The 13,154-nt window shown below is 42.7% G+C and overlaps 1 protein-coding gene and 1 pseudogene across 4 annotated transcripts in view; one reads left to right on the forward strand and one right to left on the reverse strand.

Annotated features, from left to right (window-relative positions):
* RERE (arginine-glutamic acid dipeptide repeats) overlaps window positions 1-13,154 on the reverse strand; it is a 403,197-nt gene that overhangs the window by 306,812 nt on the left and 83,231 nt on the right. The window lies entirely within an intron of this gene.
* LOC118677710 lies at window positions 1,664-12,157 on the forward strand (annotated as a pseudogene).

The following is a 13,154-nucleotide window of genomic DNA, read 5'->3' on the forward strand; positions in this document are numbered from 1 at the left end:
GAAATTAAAAGTTATATTATGAAAACTTTAAGGTAAGAAAAAATATAAATGTCATAATATGTATCTTATCAATTACAGTTCCATTTGGCTTCTAAAGGGCACTGATTGGAAAATCACATCAAGATAAAGTGCTTTAAAATATGAACATGAAGGGCTATTACCACAACAGTTTGTCATTTACCACAAGGTGTGTCAAGAAGGGAAACAAATCAAAGTGATTTACTATTTGATAGTTTGTACCTACTATACCTACCTTAAACTTTTTAAATGTTTACCTTCTACACATTTCCTACAGGGAATTGAGCTACTTTCATATGAGAGCAAAATGACATTCCCTTAAACACTCAGCATCTTCCTTATCTTTCAAAGGCACCACTCTAATAACAACTAACCCTAAAAAGGGCCCTACTGGTTTTTAGTTTAGTGTACACTGTATAATGGTGAGGTTTCTTTCCTGGGAATTGAAAAACAACAGAGCAATGGCTTCAAAATTTTGTAGAAAAACAGTATCCAACCTAAAATTCTATATCCAGCCAAAATATTAATCAAGTATAAATATAAAATAAAGACATTTAAAGATATACACAGCCTCAAAACATTCATTTCTCATGTACTATTTCTCAGGAAGTTAACTCCACAAACAAGAGAAGGAACCAAACAAAAATCTGTGAAAATGTATCTTTAAGGGGATGCCCAAAGTGATAAGGTGGCAGATCTAGACATTAAATCAAGATGAGGGGTTCCGGTCCAGGAGGGATACCACCAAGAATGATTTATAGACTCCCTAATATCATTAATTATGCTAAGAGGAGTTTTCTATAGTTCTGTTAGAATATGTGAAGCTGATTTATATAGAAAAATACAAAACTAAGCAAAGAAATAATGAGAGACGAATTTTTAACTCCTGAAAAGAAAAAAAGACCTTATCATTTTCTTTTGAAAAATTCACTGACACATACCCATTAGCATTTTATGATGTGCTTCAGTCACCTGGTAAACAGAATTGTAAATATCAGAACTTCAAATTTAAAAAAAAGAAAATTCTAGAGAAAGAAGCAGTCAATCATTTTAAGTAAATGCAGGCACCAGAACTGAAATATCTTTTTCTTCATAGAGCAGTTGTACTATATTTTGCCACCTGCTGGCAAGACTCTTAAAATTTAGCCACTATATAATAATAATCTTAAGTGCTTTTTTTAAAAAGGAAAAACATGGAAATGATCACAAGAAATAAATATATATATATATATATATATATATATATATATATATCTCCTATCTAATAATAGACAAACATGGTAATTAACCGTAACTTTGCTACCCTTCCCATTGGCTAATCAGGGCAATATGCAAATTAACTGCCAACAAAGATGGCGGTTAATTTGCATACTCGCACTGATGGGAGGCAAAAGGGGAAGGATGGAAGACAGTGATCAGAAACCCAGGCGCAGGCAAGAGCCAGGGAGCAGGGCAAAGGTCGGCCCTGGAGGCCACCTTTGCCCTGCCACCAGCGGGTGATTGGAGAAGCCTAGGGGGGTGGGGCAGGGAAGCAGACACGACACAGACAGCGAAGGAGACTGCAGAAGCCGGATGCAGGGGCAGGGAAGTGGCCGCCCCCATCATCCCCGGCCAGTGCTTCCCTGCCCTGCACCCGGCTTCTGCGATGGGTGACTGCAGAAGCGAGTGCGGGGGCGATCGCAGAAGCCGGGTGCGTGGGCAGGGAAGCAGCCTCCGCCAGCGCCCCGGCCGTGGCTTCCCTGCCCCGCACCCGGCTTCTGCAATCAGTGACCGCAGGAGCCGGGTGCAGGGGCGATCGCAGAAGCCGGGTGCGGGTCAGAGAAGTGTCCGCTGCCAGCGTCCCCGGCCACGGCTTCCCTGCCCCACACCCGGCTTCTGCGATTGGTGATGCCTATTTTTGCATGACACTTAACTGACTACCCTCCCTGGAAGCACAGAAGAAGAAGAAGCCCCCAGAAGAAGCCACCCACCTTTGGTCCAGGCGCCAGCGCCTAGGGCTGGCTGCAACCCAGGAGATGGACAAGCTACCGGCCAGAGGTCCCAGGCTGCAGCCACCCGGAGAAGCTACCAGCCCTGTGGTCCAGGGCGCCAGCGCCTGTGGCCAAGGAAACAGGTTCCCTCTTCTCCTACTGTAGTCATTACTTCAATATTCCCCTTCTGAATTTCTCTCCTGTGCTGCAACCCAACTCCACTTTTCATCAAAAGGATACAGAGCAGAGAGAGCAGTGTTAAAAGCTTACATTTTTAAGCCGGTAAGGTTGGTACTTAAACATATAAATGGAAAACTAGAGTCTGCCGGGGTCCAACCCCAGCAGGTCCAGGGGTTCCCAAAGGCGTAGACGGAGTCGGCAAAGAAGGAAGGACACAGAGACAGTGTTCAGTTGATCAGCAGGCTAGCCAGGATCTCCAGCCAAGTTCTGGTCTGGATCTCCAGAGAGGTTCTGCTTAGGATCTCCTGCCAGGGTCTGTGTCCATGTTCTCTTGCTAGGTTCTCCAGGTTCTCCAGCCAGGTTCTGTAGCCATGTTCCCTCGCTAGGTTCTCCAGCCAGGTTCTGTCCAGGTTCTCCAGCCAGGTTCAGTCACCAGGTTCTAGTCAGGTTCTCTTGCCAATTTCTGTAGTCAGGTTCAGTCCAGGATCTTTTGCCATGTTCTCTCAATCTAAGTTCTGTGTTCTAAGTTCTGTGTGTAGGTTCTGTCTTCTCTTGTCTTGTTACATCTGTATTTATACCAGTTGACTCCAATCCTATCAATCTCTATTCCAAAGGTTAGGGCGTTTCTTATCTCCATTCCAGGGAGTAAAGATTATGTAGCTTAAGCATGATTGTTCGTAGTTAAAGTGATTAATTACCCGCCTGGCACTTAGTTAAGAGGTTTTATTCCCTCCCTAACTTCAGGGAAAAATCCCTACCTGGGGAAACAACCTTTCTCAGAGACCTTGGTTAAAACACATAGTGCCAAGAAGGTGAGCAAACATATTAAGAACAGTATGCAATATATGCCAGGTCCCTTGAAACAGCAAGGATGGACCGGCTCCCAGCAAGAGTCCTTAAGGTAACAAAGGCTACAAAGGACAGGGACAGCGCGTGACCTATTATATCCAGCAATCCATATAATAGGGACTGAAAACTTTGCAATGATGACAATTACTGAAGATATGAATCAACTAAAATAGTTGACAGGGACAATTCTTCCATCTTTGAAAATATCTACATCAAATCTGTTTAAATAGATTTTCATCTGCATAATATAACACATTCTGACAAGACCACCACCACCACCAATGTGGTCAGTGTTGTGCCGTAAAATGTTTAATAACTGAGGGACAAATTTTGTGCACCAGGCTACTAGTATATATATAAAAGCCTAAGCGACTGTTACAACTAGAACAACCGGTCAACCAGACGCTATGACACGCTCAATGCAGGAGCTTTCCCCTGGTGGTCAGTGCACTCCCAGAGCTGACCTCCCACAGTCCTTTACCCCTGCCAGCCGGCAGGCCTGATAAGCCCTTTTTTTTGGGGGGGGGGGGGGGGAGCGCGCACGGGCGCGCAGGGGGTAGGCCCCAGCCAGCAGCTGGCAGCTGGGGAAGGAAGGTCCTGGCCAGCAGCCGGGAGGCCCCAATAGGCCCTGATCGTCAGCCAGGCCTAGGGACCCTACCCGTGCATGAATTTAATGCACCAGGCTTCTAGTGATATAATAAATTCAATCACTATAATTTTAGTATGCATAAATGAGAAAAAAGTCATCACTAAACAGCTTTTAAAAGATAAATAGTATTAATAAATGAATTCGGCAATGTAGCAGGATACAAAATTAATGCTAAGAAATCCATGGCATTTCTTTACACCAATAGTGAACTTACAGAAAGTGAAACTACAGAAGCAATCCCATTTACCATTGCACCAAAAAAATTAAAATACCTAGGAATAAACTTAACTAAGGAGGTAAAAGACTTATATGCTGAAAACTACAGGACACTGAAAAAAGAAATAGAGGAAGACATAAACAGATGGAAGAATATACCGTGTTCATGGATTGGTAGAATCAACATCATCAAAATGTCCATACTACCCAAAGCAATTTATAGATTCAATGCAATCCCCATTAAATTACCAACGGTATATTTCACAAATCTAGAACGAACGTTCCAAAAATTCATCTGGAATAAAAAAAGACCCCGAATAGCTGCAGCAATCCTGAGAAAGAACAAAGTAGGTGGGATCTCAATACCAGATATCAAACTGTATTACAAGGCCACTGTTCTTAAAACAGCTTGGTAATGGCACAAGAACAGACATATAGATCAATGGAATAGAATAGAGACCCCAGAAATCGACCCAAACCACTATGCCCAATTAATATTCGACAAAGGAGGCAAGAGCATACAATGGAGTCAAGACAGTCTTTTCAATAAATGGTGTTGGGAAAATTGGACAGATACATGCAAAAGGATGAAACTAGATCACCAACTCACACCATACACAAAAATAAACTCAAAATGGATAAAAGACTTAAACGTAAGACGGGAAACCATAAAAATACTAGAGGAATCCACAGGCAGCGAAATCGCAAACATATGCCGAAGAAATTTCTTCTCTGATAATGCTCCTAGGGCAATGGAAACTAAAGAGAAAATAAACAAATGGGACTACATCAAAATAAAAAGCTTTTGCACAGCAAAGGAAACCATCAACAAAACAACAAGAAGACCCACTACATGGGAGAACATATTTGCCAATGATACCACCAATAAGGGTTTAATTTCCAACATTTACAGGGATCTCATGAAACTTAACAAAAGGAAGATAAACAATCCAATAAAAAAATGGGCAATGGACCTAGATAGACACTTTTCGAAAGAGGACATACAGAAGGCCGAAAGACATATGAAAACCTGCTCAAAGTCACTAATTATACGAGAGATGCAAATCAAAACGACAATGCGTTATCATCTCACACCTGTCAGAATGGCTATCATCAACAAATCAACAAACAACAAGTGTTGGAGAGGATGTGGAGAAAAAGGAACCCTTCTGCACTGCTGGTGGGAATGCAGACTGGTGCAGCCACTGTGGAGAACAGTATGGAGCTACCTCAGAAGACTAAAAATGGAACTCCCATTTGACCCAGTGATCCCACTACTAGGAATATATCCCAAGAAACCAGAAACGCCAATCAGAAAGGATATATGCACCCCTATGTTCATAGCAGCACAATTCACCATAGCTAAGATTTGGAAACAGCCTAAGTGCCCATCAGCAGATGAGTGGATTAGAAAACTGTGGTACATATACACAGTGGAATACTATGCTGCGGTAAAAAAAAAGGGAACTCTTGCCTTTTGCAACAGCATGGATGGAACTGGAGAGCATTATGCTAAGTGAAATAAGCCAGTCAGAGAAAGATAAATACCACATGATCTCATTCATTTGTGGATTATAGAGAACAACATAGACTGATGAAAAGGGACAGACCCAAAGACTGAGAAACAGCGATCAGGCTATCAATCCCCAGAAGGAAAGTAGGGGAGGGCGGGGGTAAGGGGAAGAGATCAACCGAAGGACTTGTATACATGTATATAAGCCAAACCAATGGACATGGACAACAGGGGGATGGGAGCATGAGTGTGTGTGTGTGGGGGGGGGGGGGGTGTTAATGGGGGGGATGAGGACACATTTGTAATACCTTAACTAATAATAATAATAATAAAAAAAGATAAATAGTATAAAAGCAGAAATATAAATATATTATCTAGCTTCAAAGAACTTAAAATTTTAATACTTAGCATTCTACCCATTTGTTTATTCAAAGTTATGTTCCATAATCAGCTAAATGTTTTTTAAAAAGAGAATAAGGTGGATAAAATAAAGGAAACTTGAGGATATTTCCAAATACTAGTTAGAGGCGAAATTATAAGCTTATCATTAGGTTAACCGTGGTATTTTTCAGTATCTCCCAAACCCCATGCCTTGTCTTTGTTTGAGAATACTGCTGAATTTTAATGCCATTGTTTTGTCAATAAACACTTCGCAAGTTCATTAGTAATCCTCTAAGAAGACAGAAATTAAAGCTTGGCAAGCAGTTTCTCATAAAACAAAATTTGCTCTGGTTTGTTAGAACTAAATGTGCCAAGTGGCAAATTAAGATGTGAGAACACACTTTAAAGGTTATGCTTTAAAAGTATTCAATGACTCAAATAGAGGTATCATTAGGCAGCAGCAAAACAAATACTAGGATATCTATTTCATTTGCAATCTGTTAAGTTTCAGATGGACTATTTTATGATGACCACTAAGAGCTATTAAGATAAACTTTGACCAGAGACAGATATAACACTCCCTAGATTTTCCATTAAAGAACTGGTAGGACCAGAATGGACCCAACTCCAATATTAAAAGCAACAGAAAGAGTCCAGTAATTCACAGTGAAACTGCCATTGTGCCGACAAAACTGTGTGTTTAGCATCCATGGGAATGCTGACATGTGCACTGCAAGTGATGATTGAAGAGTCAATTAAGTAGTGGGAAAGGGCTTGCAGAAAAAATTTAAACTAAAAATAATCCATTTACAGGAGAGCAGTACAGGAAAAGCTGGCTAAACTATAATCAAAGTCTGTATTTCCAGTTTCAATAGTAAACACAGTTGTTAAGAGTGGTTAACACACAAGACCATAAGTGCATGCAATTTCAAAGTAAAAAAACATCTGTTTTATCAATAGTATCCTTGTTATATCCTCTATTATTTTGCTCAGAGACAATGTGAGCGTAAGAATAAGAGCAAGTATGACGCATGAAAGAAAGAATAATCAATTTACCTCAGGAAATATGAGCTTTTCACATAAATTCCTAAAAGTATAAATTTTAAAGCTGTTAGATTTCTAGAATTTTACAGATCTTAAGAAATAACATCAGGTGATAATGCAATCTCTCCCGCTGCTGCTTTTCTGTCCCCACCAGCTGAGGCAGTGTGCCTGTTTCCACAAGGTAGAGTGGCAAATTCAGAAAATGAAGCAACTAGACAGGACAAAGCAGGAATGTCTTTTAGTTCATGACAAAAAAAAGTAATGGTGCCGGCCAATGAACTAGACACAGTTGAAATTTTTTTCAGTTCTGGGATAAAACTTGTTTCATTTCACCAATGCTGCAGTGTAGTCCTGTGTATTTTTAAAGGCGATTCTGAACTGTGAGTGATGCTCTCCTCAGCTGGTGCTCCAAGAGCAGGCACACCTTTTCATCCCTAGCTCTTGAATGGCTTCCCAGTCTTCATGCAATTTTGCCAAGTGGTAAAGGGCACCAGCTCTAGAGTCATATGGCCAGGGTTGTTCCTGCTCTACAATTTACTAACAGTAATCTTGGGCAAGTCTCCATATGCTCATCTGTAAAATGTTGACTAATAATTATACCTACTACATAAGGTTTTCATGACGATGAAATGAAATTATTTGAGTAAAGCACTGAGTGCTGGGCCCACAAGAAATGCTCAATGAGCCATGGCCGATGTTTTTTTAGTGGTTAGAGCATTGGCCTACACACTGACGTTCGATTTCCTATCAAGGACATGTAACTGGGTTGCAAGTTGGATCCCTGGCCCTGGTCAGGGCGAGTGCAGGAGGCAACCATTCCAGGTGTCTCTCTCACATCTCTCTCTCTCAAAATGCAATGAAAAAAATATCCTCGGATGAGAACTAACAACAGGAAGGAAGGAAGGGAGAGAGGGGAGGGGAGTGGAGGGGAGGTGGGGGGGAGGAGAAGGGAAGGAGGGAGGGGGAGAGAGAGAGAGAGAGAGAGAGAGAGAGAGAGAGAGAGAGGGAGGGAGGGAGGGAGGGAGGGAGGGAGGGAGGGAGGGAAAAAAAAGGCTCAATGAATGCTAGGTATTAGCATTGTGATCATGAGTTCCATCATGGACTCTCTAAGAACCTGATTAAAGCAATCAGCCTGGGCCTAAACTGCCCCATCAGCAAGGTTCCCAATTCATTATTTGTTTACAAAGTACATCACTCTATAAAAGTGGGGGGAGGGGGGGCAGGAAGATCAGTATTTTGCTTTTCATCCTTGTTACCAGCCACTGCTGCATTATTTATATGAAGGGAAGAGGAGTGTATCTGGACAGATGCTCAACTGGCTCCTGCAAGCAGAGCATCTATCACAACAGGCAATGCCCGTCTCAGCAGCAAACTCCTTCCCTTCCCCAGTCATGCCCCTGGACTGAGAGTGCAATGGAGACACACAGAGGCCACACAATGTCAAAGTGCTATTGTCTAAGCATTCTGGCCATAGATTTTGATGAAATGAAATGATCCATCACTAAATTATTCTTTTTATTCCTAAATTATGCCCTTAAGGTATTATTAAATATCCAAAGAGACCCAAGGTGTATTAGAAACCAAAGGAGAAGGGGAGGGGTAGGAGGGAGGGAGGACAGATACATTTCTACTATATATTTACCAAAGCAGAACTAATGAAATTATTGAAATAATACCAATTAACATAATACAGAGAGAAGAACAAATGATAGATACATGCCATCTGCTTAATTCAAGTTAGAGGGAAGATATGTCAAACAAAGAAAGGGTTCTATAAGGTCACAAGTACTGTATTCAAATAATTTTCCTCATTTCTATTTTCTCTGAACTAGTAAATGTAGGACTAACCACAGTTAATGGATTAAAAACTCACATTTTTCAAAACACTTAAATGACTAATTTAAATGATTACCACTGGGGAGAGGGGACATTTAATTGGCCAAGGAATAAGAGTTTGGGTTTTTTTTAAACAGATCATTGTGTTTCTAGTAAGCAATTTCCACCTCTACACATATTTTCATATAGAGATGCTGCTCTTTATTTATGTACAGTGCTAGGTACATAGTAAGTTTTAAGAAGTAAACACTTAGGGAATGATCAGTTGGTTGAAGATAACCCAGACTTGCCTGAGGCATGGAAAGTACAGGGTGAAACAGGGGGAGAGAAACTAGGAATTGGTGATTTAAGCATGAAAAGCACTTTTCTTTCTGGTTAATAGCTTGCAGGGACTGGGAAGAGGGGGCTGAATTTGAAAATGCCCAAAAAATCTTTCTCTAAGAGCAGACTATTATTAATCTAATTCTTTAAAACAAACAAAAAATAAATTAGTAATCTTGGTCAAAGTCCATTCTACATACAAGCATCCTATATAATAAAAGCCCAGTGACCGAAATGGCAAAGCAACCAGAACGTACATGCCCTGGCCGGCCCTGCCCACCAGCGGGGACCCTACCCCAATCCGTGGCCCCCATCAGGGCAGGCTGGCTGGCCCCTACCCATGCACCAGGCCTCTATCCTATATAATAAAAGGGTAATATGCAAATTGACCCTAACAGCAAAACAACCAGAACGACCACTCAACCAGTCACTATGAGGTGCACTGACCACCTCTAGGTCCCTTTTCTCAGCCAGCAGGCTCCAATCGCCCAATGGTGAATGGGGAACCGGGGGTGGGTGGCGGGGGACACAGGTGGCACAAGGCCAAGGCCCCTGCCCCGCCAGTCACCCCACACACAGAGGGTGACCCGCGGCAGGGGCAGGACAGGTGAGCGGGCAGGAACAGCCGACCTCTCGGACCCTTCCCCTGGCCGTCAGGCTCTGATTGCCCAATGGCAAACAGGGAACCAGGGTGGGTTTGGGGGGGGGGGGGGGAGAAGGGCTGGCAAGCAGGCAGAACAGCCGACCTCTTGGTTCCTCCCTCCCACCGGCAGGCTCCAATCACCCAATGGCGAACGGAGAACTGGGGGTGGGTGGTGGGGCTGGCTGTGGGCAGCCAGGGAAGATGGCCTGATCACAGGCCAGGCCTAGGGACCGTACCCCGTGCAGGAATTTCGTGCACCGGGCTTCTGTTGTTAGATAAACAAATTCAGGTTTATGCAGGTTTCTACATGTTTAAAGCTTTTACATTTAGACCATCCCTTTCAGATGGGTGTTAGAGTGCCTCCACACTGAGTTAATCCTACTCTTAATCCCACCTCTCTACTCCCCACATAATTTACTGCTGCAATTCTCACAGATTTAAAATTATTTTCTTATATATTGGTCTCCATTGTTACATGGAGCTATTTCAAGGCAGGAAACATGTTAGATATTTTTGTATTTCCAATTTTCCTAAATAATTTATTCACTCATTAAGGGGAACTTACTGAGCCTACCATGTGCCAGATGCTTTATTCATTCAACAAAAAATGTATTAAACAGGCAATGTTCTGAAGAATTTGGAACACATCTGTGAACAAAGTAGAAAGTCAGTCCTGGCCTCGTAGATCTTATGTTCTGCAGGGGGAAACAAACAATCACCAACAGATATAATACATATTAACAGCATACAGCATATCCCAAAGCAATAAATGCTAAGACAAAGTAGAGCAAGAAAAGGATGATTAAGAGTGTGTGAGAGAAGCCTTGGTGGTTAGGGTGTCAGCCCACATACCAAAGGGTCGCGAGTTCTCTTCCCAGTCAAGGGCACATACTTGGGTTGCAGGTTTGATCCCCAGCCGATAGGGACACATGCAGGAGGCAACCAATTGATTTGTCTCTCTCACATAGATGTTTTTCTCTCTCTCCCTTCCACTCTCTCTAAAAATTTATGGGGGAAAAATATCCTCAAGTAAGGAATAAAAAAAATTGTTTTTAAGAGTGTGCAAGGGGCAAAGCACCAGCTGCAATACTGACATGGGTGGTCAAAGTAGGACTCATTGAGAAAACACACTTTAGCAAACCCTAAGGAGATGAGGAGGTTAGCCAAGAGGGTAAAGTGGATCTCTGGAGAAAGGCATTCCAAGCAGAGGGAATCACCAGGGCACAGGCTGGTGCTCTGTAGCCTTTCAGGAAACAGCAAAAAGGCCAGAGGGGCAGAAATAGAATTTGGGAGTAGTAGGAAAAGAGGTACTAGTAAAAAGGTCAAAGGTCAGAGACGGCCTCAGAGACCATTTATAGGGATATTCTTATAATTGTGTAATTCCAAGAGTAGACAAGAAGCACACATCCCAGCCGGCATGGCTCAGTGGTTGAGCGTCAACCTATGAACCAGGAAGTCACAGCTCGATTCCCAGCCAGGACACATGCTCAGGTAGCGGGCTTGATCCCCAGTGTAGGATGTGCAGGAGGCAGCAGATCAATGATTCTCTCTCATCATTGATGTTTCTCTCTCTCTTTCCCTCTCCCTTCCTCTCTGAAATCAATAAAAATATATATATATATTTTTTAAAAAGCAACACACGTCCCAAAATATGTATATTTGTACATGAAGTATACCCAGGCTACTAAAATTTAAAAACAAGAGTTTAAGGGTTTTTGGTTCTGGGAGTGAGAGGCGCTGAGTTTGAGTTACCTGTGTGGTGGTCAGCATGATGCCCCAGGCCAGTGATGGCGAACCTATGACACACATGTCAGAGGTGACACGCGAACTCATTTTTTTGGTTGATTTTTCTTTGTTAAATGGCATTTAAATATATAAAATAAATATCAAAAATATACATCTTTATTCTACTATGGTTGCAAATATAAAAAAATTTCTATATGTGACACGGCACCAGAGTTAAGTTAGGGTTTTTCAAAATGCTGACACGCCAAGCTCAAAAGGTTCACCATCACTGCCCCAGGCCAAGGGGGAAGACCCAGAGGCAGAAGTTCGGTTATTTCCTGAACCGAAATGCTTCCGGAAAGGCAGGCCTGCAGATCGAGTGCTACCACATCCAACATGCCTGGGACCATACCAAATCCATGTGGCAGAACCTGGTGGAGATGGGGTTGGCTATGGACCCCAACAAGGCAGTGCCCTTCTGTAAGAGAAAGATCAAGGCCAGGGAGGTGAACATATGAGAGAGGCCTCAGGAGCTTGTGCAGAAGCCCTATGTGCTAAATGACCTGGAGGCAGAAGCCAGTCTCCCAGAAAAGAAAGGAAATACACTGTCTCGGGACCTCATAGCCTGGGTACGCTTACATGGTGAAGAACCACAAGGAGGAATATAAGGTCATGGCCCAGGATTAGAAGAATTACTATCAAGATACCCCGAATACTATCAGAATAAGATCAATGTCTATAGGTGTTTTTACCCAGCAGAGTGGCAAGTCTTCGTTCATTCTTTGCAGAAGAATAAGATGGAGGTTGAGTGACTGGTTTACACCTGCCCCAGGTTGAAGCCTCCTCCTGGACCAGAGAGACTGGAGTCAGGTTTAAGGTAAGGAGGGGCATGTGGCTACAGATGAGGCTGGCCAAACCCCATTCTCGGGGCCAAGGCTGCCTGATTTGGGTGACATGAGAAAGTGATGACTGCTCCATCGCAGGATCACAGACAGGGTGTGGGATGGACACTGGGCATTTTCTTAGTTTGATACTTTATCCTCAGCTATTAATAATACAAAAATTCTTCTGTTCCTAAGGTTTCTCCTACAAGCACCTAAAATGTCTCTTCTCTGCTCTTGAAAAGAAGGGCTCAGTGTTTTTACATACACCATTTCACATTTTAAAAAAAGGAGCTCCAGTGTTTCTCCTGCACCCCAGTGGATCATCCTGTGCATGCACTCTTGGAGAAGAAGCACCCCCCTTTGAAGACCACTGCTCTATGCAGTCATCGCTCAGGTTAACACTGTATTCTCCTAACAGTTGGGAGCCGTGCAGAGGGTCTGCTTTCCTAAGCCCGTCAACACAGCCTGAGACTTCACTGCAGGACTTACAGAAGGTCCCAGGATGTGAGAGGACTGGCCTGGAAGGGTCCCCCTACCCACCCACCGAAGAGATTCTTAAAACCTCTTCGCTGGAATAGAAGAGAGGCACCTAACCTTAGCCAATGGTATTTGGCAACTTGGTCCCACACTTGCCTTCTTTCTGCTAGAAGAGCTGCTGACCTCTTCTGGGAATTTTAATTACATTCTGGCAAATACATTGTCCTTTCTGACTGCTTAAACAGTCAGAAATGGGTCTCTAGGTGCCACTTACTAGTAATATCAAAACTAAAAACTAAATCATCTTATTAATGCAGAAACCTCATTTCTGTCTTAATAGCATGACATGGAGCTGGATAGTCATGGCTAAATAATCATAAACAGCTCTATTTCTCACATGGAGTAATTTACTTGTATAAATACATTTTTATAAATGTACTAGAGGCCC

The sequence above is a fragment of the Myotis myotis genome, unplaced genomic scaffold (assembly GCF_014108235.1).
Source record: "Myotis myotis isolate mMyoMyo1 unplaced genomic scaffold, mMyoMyo1.p scaffold_m19_p_2, whole genome shotgun sequence".
In the NCBI taxonomy this organism is placed as follows: domain Eukaryota; kingdom Metazoa; phylum Chordata; class Mammalia; order Chiroptera; family Vespertilionidae; genus Myotis; species Myotis myotis.